We start from the raw sequence: 19,580 nt of genomic DNA, 5'->3' as shown, positions 1-19,580 counted from the left end.
CATTTCGTCCTAACCTCTTTTATGCAAATACTGAAACGTTCTGTGTTCTGAATCAGCAGAAGAGAATCAGTGACTGCAGTTAAATAAGTATCTTGTGCTAAGAGCAACTTAATTCACAACCAGAGTTCTAATTTGTGAAATAGATTGATTTTTAGATTTCACTTGATCAAAGACAATCACTTGATTAAAATAACAGCAGGGACTGAATGACTTGGTGTCAAAAGAAAAGGCAGCAGCAGGCAAGTTAAATGAGTCAAGAATAACAAGGGAGCACTAGAAGGCTGAATATTGTAAATTTACCCACTCCTCTAAAGTCATCCCCACTCTGGATTAAGTTTAAATTGTGCACTGCCTTTTCCATTACTGTCAAAATTCAGGGAAAATACTTCTACATCCAAATAATACAAGCTTCTTGCATGTTTTCTTTTTAGAGTCAGATACATTCCTGAACATCTATATACCAGAATGAATTCATTCTAATTTGCATTGTCACTTTTTACATATGATACACTTCCAAAGGAAACAACGAACTTGATAAGAACCTGACTGCCATTATATGGTTTAAATAATTGACTCTATTGTTATACCTCCAGTTTCTTTGACTAACAATTTTAAAGCCCTTTTAAAGTTGGGCAAGTGAGAGGTGTTATATTTTGAAAATAGAATGTATAGAGTTAATGGTAGGCCCCTCAATAGCATTGAGGTACAGAGGGAGCTTGGGGTCCAGGTTCATAGCTAGCATGCAAGTGAATAAGGTGGTAAATAAGACATATGGAATGCTTGCCTTTATTAGGAGGGGTGTTGTGTATAAGTGTAAGGAAGTCATGCTGCTGTCATAAAAAACTTCTGTCAAATCACACTTGGAATATTGTGTGCGTGTCTGATAGTCCTAGAAGAGAAATGTGGAAAAGGTGTGGAAGAAGTTTACCAAGATGCTGCCTAGATGAGCTTTAAGAAAAGCTTGGACAACCTTGAGTTGTTCTCCCTAGTGCGGCAGAGGCTGAGGGCAGACATGCTAGAGGTTTGTAAAATTATGAGAAGCATAAGTACAGAATTTTTTCCATGGGGTAGAAAGGTCAAACACAAGAAGACAAGCTCTTAAGGTTTGGAGGAGGGGTGGGAGGAGTTTAAAGGCAATGTGAGAGACAATTTTATTACGTCTTAATAAGCTGGTAAGGAAGGCGGGCTCTGTCGTGGGCAAAGTACTGGAGAGTTTAACATCGGTAGCTGAGCGAAGGGCGCTGAGTAGGCTACGGTCAATTATGGAAAACTCTGAACATCCTCTACATAGCACCATCCAGAGACAGAGAAGCAGTTTCAGCGACAGGTTACTATCGATGCAATGCTCCTCAGACAGGATGAAGAGGTCAATACTCCCCAATACCATTAGGCTTTACAATTCTACCGCCAGGACTTAAGAACTTTTTAAAAGCTATTATTAATGCTTTTTGAGATAGTGATTTAGATGCATATCATATTTTTTACTGAGTTAAGTATTGTATGTAATTAGTTTTGCTACAACAAGTGTATGGGACATTGGAAAAAAAGTTGAATTTCCCCATGGGGATGAATAAAGTATCTATCTATCTATCTATCTATCTATCTATCTATCTATCTATCTAAAAAACAGAGAGTGGTAGGTGCCTGGAATGGGTGATCAGGTTTCAGTGAAAGCAGCTAGTTTGATGGCTTTTAGATGAACACATGAATATGAAGGGTATGGAGAGACATGGATGATACACAGGAGAGGGACATTTAGTACAAATTGGATTAAAGATTGGCACAGCATTGTGGGCTGAATGGCCTATCCAGTGCTGCATCATTCTACATTCACTGTTTCATGGTTCAGTATGGAGATTTTCATAGCTGAACATCCCATCCATTATTCTTGTATCAATCGATCAACTCCACTTGTACTTTCATAGGTCAAAAATATACATCCTGTATCATGCATTAACCAATCCCATCATACTTTTTTAGCAGAAGGTTAAAATGTATTTAAAAAAATCCACTGGTTTTCTCAGATCTCATTGTATAACCGTACTCCCAAAAGGGATCATCTGAAACATTGTTAGCTTAATTGACAATATATATTTAATTAATTAGGCAGTCATTAGAGCACATAACATCAGTGGAAACAATATCCAGAACTTATAGTCACTGCAAAACAATGACACTTCCGACCAAACACAAAGAAAGCTTCAATATTTGTTGGAAGTGGTCTCCTTTTTTGACGTCTGCTGCTGTCAGACATGCATCCAACAGGGACCTCCGGCACCCAATAGCTGTCATATCATCCAATTGGCTAAACAGAATTCTCACTAACAGGCAATATGTTAACGTAATCAGAATCAGGTTTGATATCATTGGCACGTGTTGTGAAATTTGTTGTTTTACAACAACAGTACAGTGTAATACATAATAATAATAGTTGTAGAATGCCTCCCAGAAACAGAGGGGTTCCTTGTGGAAATACAGGAATGGGTGATTAAAACATAAAAAATCAAAAACGCATAATAAAAGACCAACAAATTCAAGATGATAAATGCAGAAAATGGCAAGAGAAACCAGAAACAATCCAACATATTACAGGATCCAGCAGCAGTTTAACTCAATCTGATTACATACACAGGCACAATCAAGTGGCAAACATCATTCACCAAAATCTTGCTTTGAAATACAAACTCAGAGAAGACACCATATCTATAAATAAAAGCCTGATCCAGTTTTAGAGTCAGTGTCCTGCATATTATATTACAACTAATCGATTATTACAGATAGGGCAATCTATAATAACCATCTGGATTATAATATCATAAACAAGCAAGTACAGCCTAATAGATATAGCCATTCTAAACACACATAACATCTAGAAATCAATAAATGAATTGCGCTGAATTAAAAGAGGAAATAGAAAGACTATGGAACATGGACAGGGTATACATTGATCCAATAGTACAACTGTTTCATCTCAAAGTCACAACATAATGAAGCAGTTAGGCCTACACAGCAACATTTATGTAAATCTCTAGAAAACCACATTACCTATTCTAATACTCTACTATGTTCATTGCTTCTACAATATTCAAGTCATTTGAGCATTAGCAACAATTAACTGAAAGCCTATTGGTAAGCACATCAAAAAATAAACAATTCTTACAATAATTCTGTTTTTGTAGTTTCTAGAATATGAACTTCACCACTATAATCTTGTGTTAAGAACCTAAATTTGGAATCAGTTGAGGCTACATGTCCTCTAGCTTATAAATCAATTAATATTAATATGTTGCTCTGTCCAATTAACTAGTTGTTTATGTCAGTGTCCTGTGAAGATACTATGAAATAGTTGTCATGGTTAAATCCATGCTTTCACAGACTTCAGTATGATCTTGATTGAATATGCAAAAGTCATGTATCGAAGGAAGTCACTTAACGTCGTTGTCTTTTTCAGCTTGGCTGCATGACAAAGTTTAAAAATAGATTTATTTATATTTTCTGTTTCTCCATTCTTTCAAAGATGTTGAAACACCAGAATGCATTTTGACATGGATGAGATGCCCTTATACATCTGATTAAAGTGGCAATTTTTCACTCCGGAGCCCTGGCAGAGTGTGGCAATGGTACAAGACTTTAAGAGTGCAAGCACTGCTTGTACAATCAGGCACAAGCATGGAGTCAAAAAAAGGCAATCATGCTTCCCGTTTTAAATCTCAAAAGCCAGTTAATGTTTCCCAAAGGTCATTCCAGCTGAGCCCCCTCCTGGACACTGATCTTACTAACAGAAGTAATGAAAAGATCATTCGTTATATGACATGTCATATGACATAGGATCATGGATAACTGGAGAAGACTAGGGTTGAGGAGGACATAAAAAAAGGATCAGCCATGATTGAATGGCAGAGTAGCTTGATGGGCCAGATGGCCTAATTCTGTTCCTATGTCTTACGGTCTTATGGTCTTGTGATTTTCATGGCAAATTTTTCTGCAGAAGGGGTTTGCTATTGCCTCCTTCTGAGCAGAGTCTTTGCAAGACAGGTGACTCCAGCCACTATCAATACGCTTCAGATATTGTCTGCCTGGCGTCAGTAGTCACATAACCAAGACTTGTGATATGCACCAGCCACCACTTACTCCCATGGATTCACATGACTCTGATCTTGGGGGGGGAGGGGAGGGTAGGGGCTGCTAAACAGGTACAGGCTAGTGGGGGGAAAGAGCACCTTGCACCTCCGTCATATCTCCACCCTGCCACGCTAATGAAAAGTACCAATGATATTTTGTACAAGTTGTACATAATTTTGTAGCACAAAATTAAATGTAATAGCTGTGAAAAGGGATATGATAGCACTGGTAGCTCAGCAATGTTCGGCATGTGGAACAAAAATTTGGGGTACCTGAGAGGTTAAAAACTAAGCTGTGAAAAAACCAGTTCAATATAAATAAAGTCCAGCAATATCCTGACAGATGATTGAACAAGTGATAATTTCCTATTATCATGAGTTGATCAAAGTACTTGGAGCAGATAAATTAGTTATTTCATCCAATGCAAACATTTCAGGTTATTGACATGCTATGTCTCCTTTGTGGTCATATGACCAGTACCACTGCTTTTTTGAAAGTTCCTCTGGTCTGTAAGAAGAATGAGGTGAGGGTTATTTATATATCCTTTGTTGAAGCCCTATCAGCAACAGGTTTATATTATTCTGCTTGTACTCAGTAAGAAGTTTAATGAAAAGATATAATAGTAAAAAAACTAAATAACCAAGTGATGGTACTTTGAGGTTTGATCTCATATTTATGGTAGTGTGATGATCTATCTTAACATCAAGATCAGGTATTTACCTTAAATATGTTATTTGATTTTTTTCACCTGATTTACCTTTGATCATTTCTCCTGTACATTATAGTTTGATGCTGCTGCTAGTTTACAATTTCACCTATGTACATGACAATAAACTTGACCCCAACTTTGAGCTATGATCTGATGCAATGCAGTTGCTCAGCCTGCTGAAATTCAGAGAGTACATTGCAATGGCCTCAAGAGACCCTAGGCATCTAGAATGATGATAGGTATATGGGAGTACAGAAATATAGTGAAACTGAGGAGGATTTGGTTGGTAGGAGCATTTAAATTATGTGCAGAGTGCCCTGGGTAATTTAGGCAGGGAAAACAGTTTTTAATGGAAATCCAGTTCACAGAAGAGAGTGATGCCTGACCCATCAGATACTTCAAGACGCACAAAAATTGGCAGGCAGAAGACCAGATGATCCTGTCAATATTTGGATATGGTGTGTGTGTGTGTGTGTGTGTGTGTGTGTGTGTGTGTGTGTGTGTGTGTGTGTGTGTGTGTGTGTGTGTGTGTGTGTGTGTGTGTGTGTGTGTGTGTGTGTGTGTGTGTGTGTGTGTGTGTGTGTGTGTGTGTGTGTGTGTGTGTGTAAAAAAAAAAGATAGAGAGGGAGAGAGACACTGTATTGGGTCAGCAGTTCACTGACTTTAATAAGAGTTATTGCAGAATTTAAAGGGAAAGGAAAACAATAAACGCTAGGCCCATGGAGCCATTAACCAGAAGTCTCAAACTGAAAGTTAATACCAACACTGCAGCTGGAAGCAATAACTAAAACTAAATGAATCCCGCTCCTTGACAGTGTCAGTCGAAAAGAGAGTCTTCTTTCCTAGGCAGGGATGAGGGCAAGCAGAGAGCATAATAGTTGCTGTCCTTTTGTCAAATCTCGACAAAATAATGAAAAGAAGGAGTTAAATACCACCATAATGGAATACTAATTGGCTGGAAAGTGCATACTCCCCAGTGCAATTGTCAAACCTGTTGCGCAGCCCACTTGTGTGGGTGCGTAGATCCTGCAGCAGAATCCGTTGTTGTGACAGATCCAACTAGATTACTAAAACTTATGACTACCTCTGGTCTTTCCCATCCCCTGACCACAACCACACAAAACTCCTCAGAGGGGAAAACCCACTGGGAAAACCATGGAAAAGTAAGGGACAGAAGAAAGTGAAATCATTCTCTCAGATTCGTCCTTTGACGATACCCAGGAAGATCACTTTGTGCACAGAAGCTAAACAGTACATGTTCTCATTGTATTCACCATATTGACCTATGACTCTGTGACTCATCACCTGGCTCAAAAGAGTCATTATTTCTTTCAGGTAGGTGTTAAATTATCAAGCCCAGAAGTTGGTGTAAAAGCAGCATTAAGTTTGAGTGGGTATGCTATCCATTCCACACCCTCCCTTCCACAAATTTTGTAAGTATTTTTGAATTCTTCAGGAGACCCTGGTGCCTATGCCTTGTGGTTTGCAACACTGAATATTCTTTTCTGAGAGGCATTCACCCACTTTGAATAAACCATACTGTGAAAGAGATGTTAAATACTTTCCCTGGTCATAGACCTTATTGTGAGAAGAATTCATGTGGGGTGTTATCAGTATTTGACACAAATAAACTGAAGCATTTTAGTGGAGTTATTAATAACAAAAAGAGAAGAAACAATTGGAATAGTGATATTATTTGATAAACACTCAATTGTGGTGCTTTCATCACCTGGAGTTATTGGTTCTACTGAAGAAAGAATCAATATTTACACCTCATCACTGGTTCATAGCTGCAACTTATCAATAAAACAATGTTTTTGCCTGTGTTGATTTCATGCAGCTCATAGTTTAGAAGGTACAGCAGTAGGCTGAGAGTCACCAGGTCTTTACCATCAGACACACATTGTTTGAATTGGTCTTGTGGTTCTAATCATCTGATGAAAACCTAATATATACAGCACTGCGCAAAAGTTCCAGGCACATGCAAAATAAATTCTGTAAAGATTCTTCCAAAAATAATGAAATGTAAATTTTCTAAATAGCAAGAAAATTACTAAAAAGAGCAGTAAACAGTAAAATAAAAACTAAATCAAATCAATATTGGAGTGACCAGCCTTTTTTCTTTAAAACTGCATAAATTCTCTTAGGTACACTGTCATGAAGTGTTATTGCCATGTTGGCTTCTGTCTCTCCAGGTAATCCCAGACGGCTTCGATAATGTTGAGATCAGGGCTCTCTGGATACCATGCCATCTGTTGCCAAACTCCTTGTTCTTCTTTTCACTGAAGATAGTTCTTTATGACCCTGAGTGTGTGTTTGGGGTCATTGTCCTGCTGCAGAATGAAGTTGAGACTGATCAGGCACCTCTCTGATAGTATTGTGTGTTGGATGAGAATCTGCTTGTACTTCTCAGCACCGCAGATTCCATTAATTCTGACCAGATTACCAACTTCATTTGCAGAAATGCATCCCCAAACCTGCAAGGAACCTCAGCCATGCTTCACTGTTGGCTACAGACACTCCAGCTCTACTATAGACAAACTACCTACTGTATAAATCAAAAATTTCAAATTTTGACTTGACAGTCCAGAGCACTTGCTATCATTGGTCAGTGCCCCAGTTCTTGTATTTTTGTGTGTAGTTGAGTCTTGGTTTTGCTTCCACTTCAGATGAATGGCTTTTTGGCAGCAACTCTTCCATAAAGACCACTTCTGACCAGACTTCTCTGCACTGGAGAGGGGTGTACTTGGGTTCCAGAAGTTTCTGATAGAGCTGATAGTAGTACTGGATTTCTTCCAATTCGGAAGGAACATCAGTTAGATATATCTCTCATCTGCTGCACTCAGTTTCCACGGCCAACCACTGCATCTTTAGTTCTCAACCTTGCCTGTTTCGTTGTGCTTATTTAGAAGAGTTTTGACAACACATTTTGAAATTCCTGTCTGCTGCAAAATTTCTGCTTGGAAGAGACCTTGCTGATGCATGATGATCAGTTTGTGATGCTCACTCTTGCCACAGTGTAATAATTAATGATTTGAAGGTTAATCTGCCACACCTTCACCTTTTAGCTTGGTTGTCCTTCACCCAGTTTGATTCCTTCTACACCTGTTTCTGGTTCAGTTAATTAGTTTAGTTCATTCAACTCATTACATCATGATCATTAGCACCTGGTTGTTATCTTGGATTAATCATGCACTGGACTATATGCCTACAAAGCAATCAAGTTTTTATTTGAAAAGTGGTCTATTACTTGATATATTACTTTCTTTAACAAAATGCAAAAATTACCTGTAATATTAATTTTTTTGGAAAATGGATGTTTTGAAATCTAAAATGTGCTCTTTTCTATTTACTCCTAATGCAGAAGACCAAAAATAAATATCTAGAACAATTTATATCAAAATCTAGCATGCCTAAAACTTTTGCACAGTACTTTATAATTAAATTCCTCTACCCCAAATTTCTGATGTTTTATCATAGTCTGTGCAAGAACACCAAACATTACAGTGTGAGTATAGAGCACACAACAATGGCATATAACTAAATGTTAATCTCAATGATGTTCCTATCATATTGCTGCAACTAATCAGTAATTACTCCAACAGTGAGAAAAGAATTGACCTGTTGTAGTTGTAATTTCTAATACTGACCTCAACATAGTTCTCTGTACAAATACTGGCCATAGGAATATCCAGTTTCCATAGAAGATCAATAGCAAGTTGATGCCTCCATTCCTAAAGTCATATTTTTATGGCATGATAGACTCATCTACAGAAATCCACTATTCAATCAACATCTCACAAATTCAGTAAAATTCACTTTTATCTCATAGCAATAACAATGTCGATATCAGTGTCAGTGATCCATCTGTTAGTTCTGTTCATTTCTGTTATTGTCTTTTCAAAAGGACTTTGTAAATACACTTGATTTATTCACATGCTGCTTTGATCAGGTTAACAGGTGTTAGACAAAGTCCCTACTTTGCCAATTAACATTGAGTTTTAGTCCCATTACTCTTTAGTTATAATTACAAATAATGGATATAAACAATCATATTAATCATATCTAAAGATTGAAAAAGTTCAAGAGATTGCTAAAGATTATTCAAAGCTCAATGTAAAAATTTATTATCAAAGTATGTACTGCAAATGTCACCATATACTACCATGAGATTCATTTTCTTACAGGCATTCACAGTAGGCCAAAGAAATACAATAGAATCAATGAAAAACTATACCCAAAGACTGACAAATATCCAATGTGTAAAAGAAGACAAACTGTGCAAAAATAAAAATGAAACATAATAATAATAAACATATAAGAAAATAAATAATACAGAGAATAAGTTGTAGAGTCCTTGAAAGTGAGTCCATAGGTTAGAATCAGTTCAGAGTTGAAGTGTGTGAGTTATCCACTCTGGTTCAGGAGCCAAATGGTTGAAGGGTAATAACTGCTCCTAAACCTGGTGGGGTGGGATCTAAGGCTTCTGTATCTCCTTCCCAATAGCAAAAATGAGAAGAAAGCATGGCCTAGATGGTGGGGGTGCTTGAATATGGATGCTGCTTTCTTGTGGTAGCAGTCCTTGTAGATGTGCTCAGTGCCGGAGTGGGCTTTGCCTGTGATGGACTGAGTTGTGTCCACCACTTTTTGTAAGATATTTATTTTCCTTCTGAACTTTGCAATGACATGGCGTGTGAATCTTGTAACATTTTCACTGTCCCAAAAACTTCAATAACACTTCAACTATTTTTTCTCATATGTCTTAATAAAATATATTTGGGATCATTGTATAAACTAACAAGTAGCCACCTTTACACAAAGAGATATTCCATAACATCATAAGATCCCACTGAGATGTGTGCCTTGTTAGAGTAATCAGTTTTTGACAGTGCTGAATGAGAAAGGAATTTAGCTAAAGTGCTATGAATTCTGTGTCCAACTTCAATTAACTCTTAATTATCTAAAAAAAACTATCTGAATTCAGAAATTTCCGGAAGTGTTCGAAGACTATTAGTGACAATTTACAGCATTCTTCTAATTGTTGGTAAATTAGTGAGGTCCAGAGTGTAGGAAGTGAAATGCCCCTCCCCACAGCTCCGAGCAACATTACCACAAACCTGAATAATCCTGTGTGGGAGTGTGATAAAGCAATGCTCTTTAGGGGATTACAACATTCAGGCAAGCTCAACCAATTTTAATGTCAAGCTGCATCAATGCCAAAGTTAACCACACATGAGCCAGGAGATTAGCTCAGAAGTGTATAATGCGATTTCCCGACCCTGGTGACTTCAGAGGTTATAGCCATTGCAGTTAAAAGTTGGTCTGAATAGAAGCTTCACTTTTCAAATCAACTAATTTTATCACATCCTCTTCACAATAAGATATATTACAGTCAATGTCCTTTATTATCTCCATATTCAACCAATCCAGTGTTCTTCTGATTATAATTACCCTTTCCCACACCCACCATCTGTCAGTCTTTGAATGCATGAGTTCATACTGCCAACCTTCCAACAGTCTTGAACACCCGTCAGCTAAACCCATAAACTAAGGTCTTCTCTCAATATTCTCTTCCTCTCTATCTACCTGTCCTCCTTTAAGTCTTCACAAAGATGTGCATCATAGAAACAAGCCCTTCAGATAATTAGTCTGCACTAATTTCCAACCACCTGTTTGCACTAATCCTCTATCGTTTATTCTCCCCAGATACTACCACTCACTTGCACACTATATAGTCACAAGGAGAGCACGCAAATCCCACATAGTCAACACTAAGACAATGATCAAACCTGGATCTCTGGCACTGAGAGACTTTCTTCTTTCTCATATTCTTTCCCTATCCATGATGTGGCTTATTTCTTTTGCTAGTTCAATGGGTTCTGAGATGACCCTAGACTCCCATACAGCTGTGACAGGAGGTACCTAATGGGATAAATGAGTGTTCAATAGTTTGTGAGGTGGTGCACTGCTTCTGACATTTATGTAAGACTTCTGTGATGCTTCTAATACATGACCCAAGGTTCCCAATACCTATCCCAAATGCTCCTTCTCCACCTTGAGTCCAGAGATAACCTGGTCAATAGGGATGTTGTATCTCCTCAAGAAAGCCTTGAGTACGTCCTTGAATATTTCCCTTTTTCACCTGGTACTCATCCCATGACTGACTGTGGATTAACAAGTTTGGTGGTGATCATGTTACAACTGGCCTGCTCAAGAAAGCTTACTAAGTGAATTAAAGTCTGATTGCTGGGGCTTTTGATCTGAGAGAGGGTGCTGAGGCTGATTCATTTCTCTCTCCAGAGAATTTGGAGGATTTCTAAATCAGCACTGGTGCTATCTTTCAAGTACTTTAAATATAGTCTATATAAGACCCCATGGCTTTGCATCTGATCTGAGGCCTTGACCTTCAACTATTCTTTTCCTGAATCCCCAATAAATCCTTTCAAAACTTTGTCAAGTGTTTGGTTATCTACTTTATTATTAATGACTTGAGGTCTGATAGCATTCTTGTGAATTGATATTGCGTTTATTCAGAATACTAGACAACCATATTACAGTGTTAGAAAATGAGTTCCCATCCATTTATGTTGGAGGCATACAGTAGTTGTATATGATAAGAGTAAGTGTTAGCCTCACCCATGAAACTATCTCTTGTATTTCCAAAGTGGGATTCAATATCATCATTGAAGAAGTTTGAAGTCAAATGCTTTTCCATTCCTTGTAAGCTTACGGACTCAGGACACCTGGAAATGTAGGGGGGACGCTTCGGGGAAATAATCAGTTATTATATGCTATAATTAATATTAAACATCAGAAAAATTCACTCTGAAAATGTACAATAGAGACAGGTATGAAATGAGAAGCACATGTTGACAATAACACCCTGGGTATGTGTTCTGAGTATATAAAACATTTTACAATGCTATGACATGAATTTTTAATTGTGTACTAATAAGTCCTGAAATTGGAAAGATGGGTGTGTTTTACATCTACATGCGATTAGACCTACTAAAAGAATGATCAAGAATCATAATGCCAACTCCAGGAGCTAATCTTTATTAGTTCAAATATCCTGATGTTGATTTAAATCGTTATGCTTGTGATTCACGAGTACTGAGCTTACCAGATATTGGAATGAATAAACTGTATTAATTATAAGTATGCCATAAATTCCCAGTTGCCACTTCTCAATAATTCGAAGTGACTAATTTCCTTGGCAGCAATTAGTATATATTTGTCAAGAATAACATGGCAAAAATACTTTATTTCTCAGTATGCCACAGGCAAGTCCGAATCACCTTGTTGCATAGGACATCAATAGAATGAACTTGCAATTGTTCTTTGCCTCATAGTTTACACCATTATAATTAACTATTATCATTATAATTAATCTTCTCCGTGGATTGTCACCTTGTCTTGGTGGAGAAGCTTGTGTGGTCCTGAGGTCCCAAGAGCGATGCCGTCTGGAGCTATGCTCCTGGTAGGATCACACATGACAGTAAGGTCGAGGGTAAGGTCCCTGACAAAGAACAATCTAACCAAGACCTCAATGGTGGAACAGGCGGACGAAGTTACTTCGAACTCAACGGCTGTGAAGGCCGATGAAGGCTGCAACAAAACCATCAGCTCCAATCGTCATGGTTTCCATGCCACTGGAATCAGTTGGTTGATTTGTGAAGTATTGTGTGTTTTTGGAGTGCAACATGTTAAACAAATACACGCACAGGCATCTTCGCTCTGTGATAGATCAACAGAACGAAGACCATCGTCCTCGACCTCGAGGGACAGCCACCACAACGGTGATTAATTTTAAGTTTTTTCTTCTTAGACAATCCTCAGGATCAAAGGATATTTGCTTCTCCTTGGGTTTTATGTATTCCAAGGTGACTGATGAAGCTAATATGGGAAACAGATACTCTTCCAAAGATAGGGCAGAAGACAACTGGTGGGGCAGGTGGGTGTAAATCACTATCTATGACTTACATTGGGCTCCTGTGTGCTCCAATGCATGGACTTGGGGTTTTTAACACCATTCTCAAAGCTCCTTCAACACTTTTGAGTGCTCACAGACCAAGGATTACTAAGAGGCAGTGGATATGTTGAATTTCTTTCAAGGAGGCTTTGTCTGCTTCATCAAATACTTTCCTTCACCCACCTGGTAATACTTCCACATGGCAGATCTCAAAATTGAACGTCTATTTTGGTCACAGGGCAGCTTGCCCAGTGGAGGTTAATTGAGGCTCAATGCTGGAGATGTTTCTCTGGGTGAGGATTTTCATAGCTGGCATTAGCAGTATTTTTTCAGTACCTTTCCTGCTCTCAGAAGCATACAAAAGGGCAGAGATCACTGCTGCCATATGTTTTATGCCAGATCTCAGTTCTTGACCAATTGACCATAGTTAGACTGATTCATTGTATGTAGTGCCTTTTGTCACTGATGTCTTCCTTTGCTTCAGAGGTAGATCTTGAGATGTAGAAAGTGTTAGTATTGTCACATGTATTAAGGTACAGTGGAAATTTTCCTTTCATACCGTACATACAAATCAATTCATTACAACAGTGCACTGAGGTAGTACAAGGTAAAACAATAACAGAATGCAGAATAAAGTGCAAGAGTTACAGGGAAAGTGCAGTGCAGGTGCAAGTTGAAGGAGATTGTGAGGTCAAAATTTCATCTTATCGTACTAGGGGACCAATCAATAGTCTTATAACAGTAAGATAGAAGCTGTCCTTGAGCCTGATAGTACACTGTATACCTCCAAGTTTTTGTGAGGGAGAAAAGAGAAAATGTCTAAGGTGAGTGTATACTGTTGGTTGCTTTACCAAGGCAACAAGAAGTCTATGGAGGGGAGGCTGATTTCTGTGATGCCCTAAGCTGTGTCTACAACTCTCTGTAGTTTCTTGGAGTTATGGGCAGAGCAGTTGCTTTAACAAACTGTGAAGCATCCAGATCGGATGCTTTCTACAGTGTATTAATGAAAATGAGCGTCAAAGAGGCATGCCCATTTTCTTTACCTTCCTGAGGAAGTGGAGGTGCTGGTGCAGTTTCTTGGCTGTGGCAACAACAAAGCTGGACCAGATCAGGCTATTGGTGATGTTCACTATTAGGAACTTAAACTTTCAACTCTTGACCTCAGCACCATTGATGTGTACTGCCCCCCTTCCTGAAGTCTGTGACCAACTTTTTTGGTTTGCTGATATTGAGGGACAGGTTGTTGTCATGACACAATGTCTCTATGCTCCTTATCTCCACTCTGTACCCTGACTCATCACTATTTGAGATTCGACCTAATCAGATGGTGTGATCTTGAAACTTGTAGATGGAGTTAGACCAGAATATAGTCCTGTAGTTATGAGTGTACAGGAGTAGAGAAGGTGGCTGAGGACGCGGCGTCTGTGTCTGTCTGTGATGGTGATGAATTGTGATGAAAGTGTTGCTGACTGATTGTGGTTTAGTGGTCAGGAAGTCAAGGATCTAGTTGCAATTGGAGGTGTTGGGTTCCATATTTAGGAGCTTGGTAATGAGATTGATTTGAACTATAGCATTGAATACTATAAGTAATCCATATCTTCTAGGGTTTAGCTTGAAAATTAGTGGCAGAGGAGAGTGTGATGCAGTAAGAGAATACTCATTGAGGACCTAGTCTTGGGGATGTTGAACATAAGATCCTTCAATAAATGAATGAACAATGACTTGGCAATTTGCATTAGTGCATACAACTGCAGCTATCATTTCATACTGCAGTTTAACCTTAGTTATAAAGTGTAGTCACGATTTGTTGCTGGTTCTGAAGATTATTTGCACTCTCATGGGAAGTATGTTGAAGGGGAAATGCAACATTGCAGTAAGGCAGGTTAAAGGAAGTATTGGGGAATAGCATGACTGTATTGAGACCTGTCAGAAGGATCAGAGCTTTCTTGTCAATGTAAAGCTAATGTAAAGTAACATAAAGTTTAGCAACTACCTCAACTACAATCCAACTCCATCAATGCATTTTAACTGTACTTTCAAAGCCGAAGCCTTCACTGGTTGATGATGCAATGAGTGAGCAAGATTTATGACATAATCTTCAAAACTGAACTCTCTTTGGGCAGTTAACCTTATTGCTTTTCTCATAGCTTCTTCCCCTCTGCTATCAGATTTCTGAATGGACATTGGACCCATGAACACTACCTTACTACTTTTTTTTCCCTCTTTTTACACAATGTATTTAATTTAACTTTTCAAATACATATATATAGTAACTGTAACTCACAGTTTTTATTATTATGCATTGCAATGTACTGCTGCTGCAAGGCAACAAATTTCACAACATATGTTGGTGATAGTAAACCCAATTCTGATTCTGAGTCCAGAACTTGCTAAGCCATTTGGTTCCTCCATTTTGTTGATTATTGGTGTTTTCATTTTCCTCCTCCCCTCTCACAGTTATGCACTTCTCTCGAGCTGCTTTTTCTCAGTTGTCTGTGATTTCCTCTGCAGTTGTGTTTCTATCTCACCTTCAGCCACACTCATCTTCTCCCCCATTCTCATTCTCACACTTTCTCTCTCATCAGTCAGCCTTTATCCCCATCATATGTCTAGAACTTAACTGTCCCTTAGCTGCACTCGCTCTTCATTTCCTAGACTTGCCCTTCAGCTGACTCCAGCTCCTCACGTTTTGTTCCTCGATAGTTCTTACAGTACATTTTATTGAAAAGTTGAAGGCTTTGTTCTCTTCTGCCCTGTTTGTTAGAGTAGCATTACAATTATTGAAGAGCACCTTTACCTTCCTGGCAAAAAGTTATGAGTTCAAGCCTCACTTCGGACATCTGAGCTTTAACACAGGCTAACACTTCATTGCTGAACTGAACTTAGGAGGACGATGGAGCCTAATGGCAAGTCCTTTGCTTGCATCTTCCGAAACATCTCTATTTCTATCTTTGGTATCTCTTTTTTTCCCTTTTCAAAGTTCTTTTGAAGACCCTGACCTAGACTTACACACTGACTTTTGTTCTTTGCAGAAATGACCTGCTCTCGGTGCTTCACGACTGGCCGCTTTTCGATATGCCAAGGATGCAGCCTGGAAGAGTAATGCACATTCAGGGTGCCAGATTTTCGTGGCTCTAGAGGTGGGTGGATGCAAGGCTGCCGCTGCCGCCGCCTGATGAGTCATGGGAGATGGAAGATCGAAAGCAGCGAGCTGGCTGCTGGCTGTCTGCCCAGAGACCCGAGGTCTTTGGGCACAGAGCTCAGAAGAAGTGATGCAACAGACTTTTAACACCATAAATCAGCAAGTTGCTTTGCTATGTCTCACCTCTCACTGTGAAATGAGGACACCTCTTTTTCCCTTTTTAGGGAGAGAGGGAGAGAGAGGGTGAGAGGGAGAGAGAGAGAGAGAGAGAGAGAGAGAGAGAAGAAACCTGTGGAATACTGGGCGAATGAGTAGCCTTTGGGGTACTGCAAGTCTGTGTCTTTATTGATGCTTTGCTGCATGCTTGAGTGCATAGTAGGAGGGTGCTTTTTTGCAGGAGGAGGGGATAATTGCTTTGCTGCTGCTTATATGTGGGAGGGGGTAGCTGGAGGGGGTTGAGGTTCTAACATTTAACTGTCATTCATTCTTTGGGGCACTCCTCTGTTTTTGTGGATGTTTGCGAAGGGAAAGAATTTCAGGATGTATATTGTATACATTTCTCTGACATTAAATGTACCTTTGAAACCTATTGAACTGAACTGAACACAGGCTAACACTTCACTGCTGAACAGTTAAATGCTAAAGTTCCAATGACACCATTTCACAGAAGAGGGGAGAAATGTGTCAATATTTATCTCCCAGTTCAAACCCCAGTAAGGCAGATTGGCATGGATTTTATTGTCAAATTTTATTTCCCCATAGTACTGCCAGCACTTCTCATCATAACCAGTGGTAGATTTTTGGAGTTCCAACATGGATGTGGGAATACTGAAAATAGTATTCTCCAGTGCACAACTATAGAAGTTTTTCAAAGTTTTATAAGAAAGCAGAGGAGCTGCTGTACTTTCTTTGTAAAAGCACTTATGTACTGGACGCAGGACATTCCCCCTGTAATGATAAGGACAAGAAATTTAAAGTTACTGACTCTCTCCACCTCTGATCCCCAAATGAACACTGGCTCATGGACCACTAGTTTCTTCCCTCTGAAGTCAATAATCAGCTCTTTGGTTTTGCTGACATTGGTTCCACACAACAGCCTCTCACTCTTTCAGTCAGATTTTCAATCTCCTTCCCATATACTGATTCGTCACCTTTATTTCAGCCAACAGTGGTGTCGTCAGCACACTTAAGTATGGCATTGTAGCCATACTAAGCCTCACAATCATAAGTATAAAGTGAGCAGAACAAGGAACTAAGCACACAGCCTTCTAGTGCACCTGTGTTGATGATGATTGTGGAGGAATTACATTTCATCATCAGCCTCTCAAAACATTTCATCACAGTGAATTTAAGTGTTTCTGGATGATAGTCAGTAAAGGATAGTCGACAAAAAGTAGTGCATACAGCCCAGGCAATCACAGGCAAAGCTCTCCAAATCGTTGAGCACATCTACAAGAAGTGATGTCGCAGGAAAGCAGCTTTAATCATCAAGGACCCCCACCATCCAGGCCATGCTCTCTTTTTGCTGCTGCCATCAGGAAAAAGATACAGGAGCCTAACATCCCACACCACCAGGTTCAGGAACAGTTTTATCCCTCAACCACCAGAGTCTTGAACCAGATGGGATAATTTCCCTCACCCCAAAACTGAACTGATTACACAACCTATGGACTCACTTTCAAGGACTCTACAACTCATGTGCTCGATATTTATTATTATTTTTTTCTTTTTTGTATTTGCACAATTTGATGTCTTTTGCACATTGGTTATTTGTCCATCTTTGTAGCATGCAGATTTTCATTAATTCTGTGGTATTTCTTTGTATTTACTGTGAATGCCTGCAAGAAAATAAATCTCACAATGTTAGATAGTGACATTAATGTACTTTGATAATAAAGTTACTTTGATCTTTGAATTTACTGATCAAGCTCTTTCAGCCATTTCCTCACTTGTTCTCTGGAGGTTAAAAGGCATGTCAAATGGTGTGAGTAACATTCTGAATCTCCACGTGGACAAGCCAAAAGAGATGATTATGGACTTCAGGAAGGCACAGGTTGACCACTCTCCATTGCATATCCGTGGAGAGAGTAAAGAGCACAAAGTTCCTTGGTGTGCACCTAATGGATGATGTAATATGGACCCACAGCAGCTCCACGAGTCAAGGCACAGCAAGCAGCATCTACACTTTCTGAGGCAATTCAGGCGTGCAAGGCTCCCCACCCCCATTCTACAAGAATATCCTGTCTGGCTGCATCACCATGTGGCATCGGACTGCGAGACAGTAAAAGCTTCCAAGTGGATCACTTGGGTCTCCCTCACCCACTATTTGTGATATTTACCGGGAGCGTTTTATATGAAGCACTGTTGACAATCCCTACCATCCATCACACAATCTCTTTGATCCACCAATGTATGAAGTACAGGAGCATCAGGTCTTGGAGCAGACTGGGTAACAGCTTCTTTACCCAGGCTGTGAGACTAATGAATACCCTGCCATCACCGAGGTCTTGTCACTAGGACAGCGAGCAGTTTACTGTTTACCTATGCTGTGCACTTTGCATGCATTTTGAATTATATTTTATAACTTATTTGTGGTAATATTTTATGTGCAGTGTGTGATGTATGTATCGTGGGTGCACCATGGTCTGGAGAAACACTGTTCATTTGGTTGTATATATGTAAACCAAACTTCCAGAACAAGCACAGGTAAATCTCAGGGAAGGTAGAACACAAAGGGAGAGTGCAGAGTTATCAGAGTGCTATCACTTTACTCTTTGTTTCTCCTATGCACAGTTAAATTGACACATTTCTCTCAGTAACTGTATTTCAAAACTACCTCATTAGCTGCAAACCGCACTGGGTTTGTGGAAAGCTTTAAATAAATTCAAACCATTTTCTTTCTCTGTCCTTTGCACATTTTAACTATTGCCATTTCCAATTCACCTTCCTAACCTACTCTTTAGATTTAATTTAGTATTTCATACAGGTTAAGTACTCCTTATCCAATATGCTTGGGGCCGGAAGTGTTTAGGATTTTGGAATATATACTGTAATGAGATAGCTTGGGATCACCGTCATTTCCGACACTGAAATTTTGTGCTAACGGTAAGCAGTCTTTGTCTTACATTTGTTCATTACATATATGTACTTAACAGTAAAAATTATTACATACCATTGATATAATGAAAATATAATGTGTGCAGGGTAACAAAAGAAGCACTGCAGAACCAGGAGAATACCTGAATCAGCTGTTGTCCAACAACAAACAACGGCAGGCTTTCAGTTTCCGCCTATGATGACATGGTTTGAATAAAAGGTTACAGTACACTGCATTTCTATTTTACTTTTTAAGGCTTTATGTAAGATATAAAAACAAATCTGCATTGTGGACTTGTTCTGCTATTAGGTTTTCATGATCAGCAGGTGCTTTAAAAATTTAATTCCATGCGTCAAATTTCTGCAACCAGTTTGCTGAAAATTCACAATTACCTTCAATTTTCAGTTCGTCGTGATAGATCTTTGCTTGTTTCATGATCAGCATACCGTTAAGTGGCTCATGTTCATTCTGACACTGACAATACATGATCGCGATCGTGAATTTTCAACATGCAGTGTTTTTCTATTTTTATTAACTT

At 39.0% G+C, this 19,580-nt stretch overlaps 1 pseudogene; it reads right to left on the bottom strand.

Annotated features, from left to right (window-relative positions):
• Positions 1 to 8,514, bottom strand: part of LOC140738189 (1-phosphatidylinositol 4,5-bisphosphate phosphodiesterase zeta-1-like) — a 107,544-nt pseudogene extending 99,030 nt beyond the window's left edge.
• Between the last annotated feature and the right edge of the window lie 11,066 nt (positions 8,515 to 19,580).

Source organism: Hemitrygon akajei, chromosome 14 (assembly GCF_048418815.1).
Source record: "Hemitrygon akajei chromosome 14, sHemAka1.3, whole genome shotgun sequence".
NCBI classification, from domain to species: Eukaryota; Metazoa; Chordata; class Chondrichthyes; order Myliobatiformes; family Dasyatidae; genus Hemitrygon; species Hemitrygon akajei.
The sequence above is the reverse complement of the archived record's forward strand: the minus strand, read 5'-3'. Positions and strand labels throughout refer to the sequence as shown.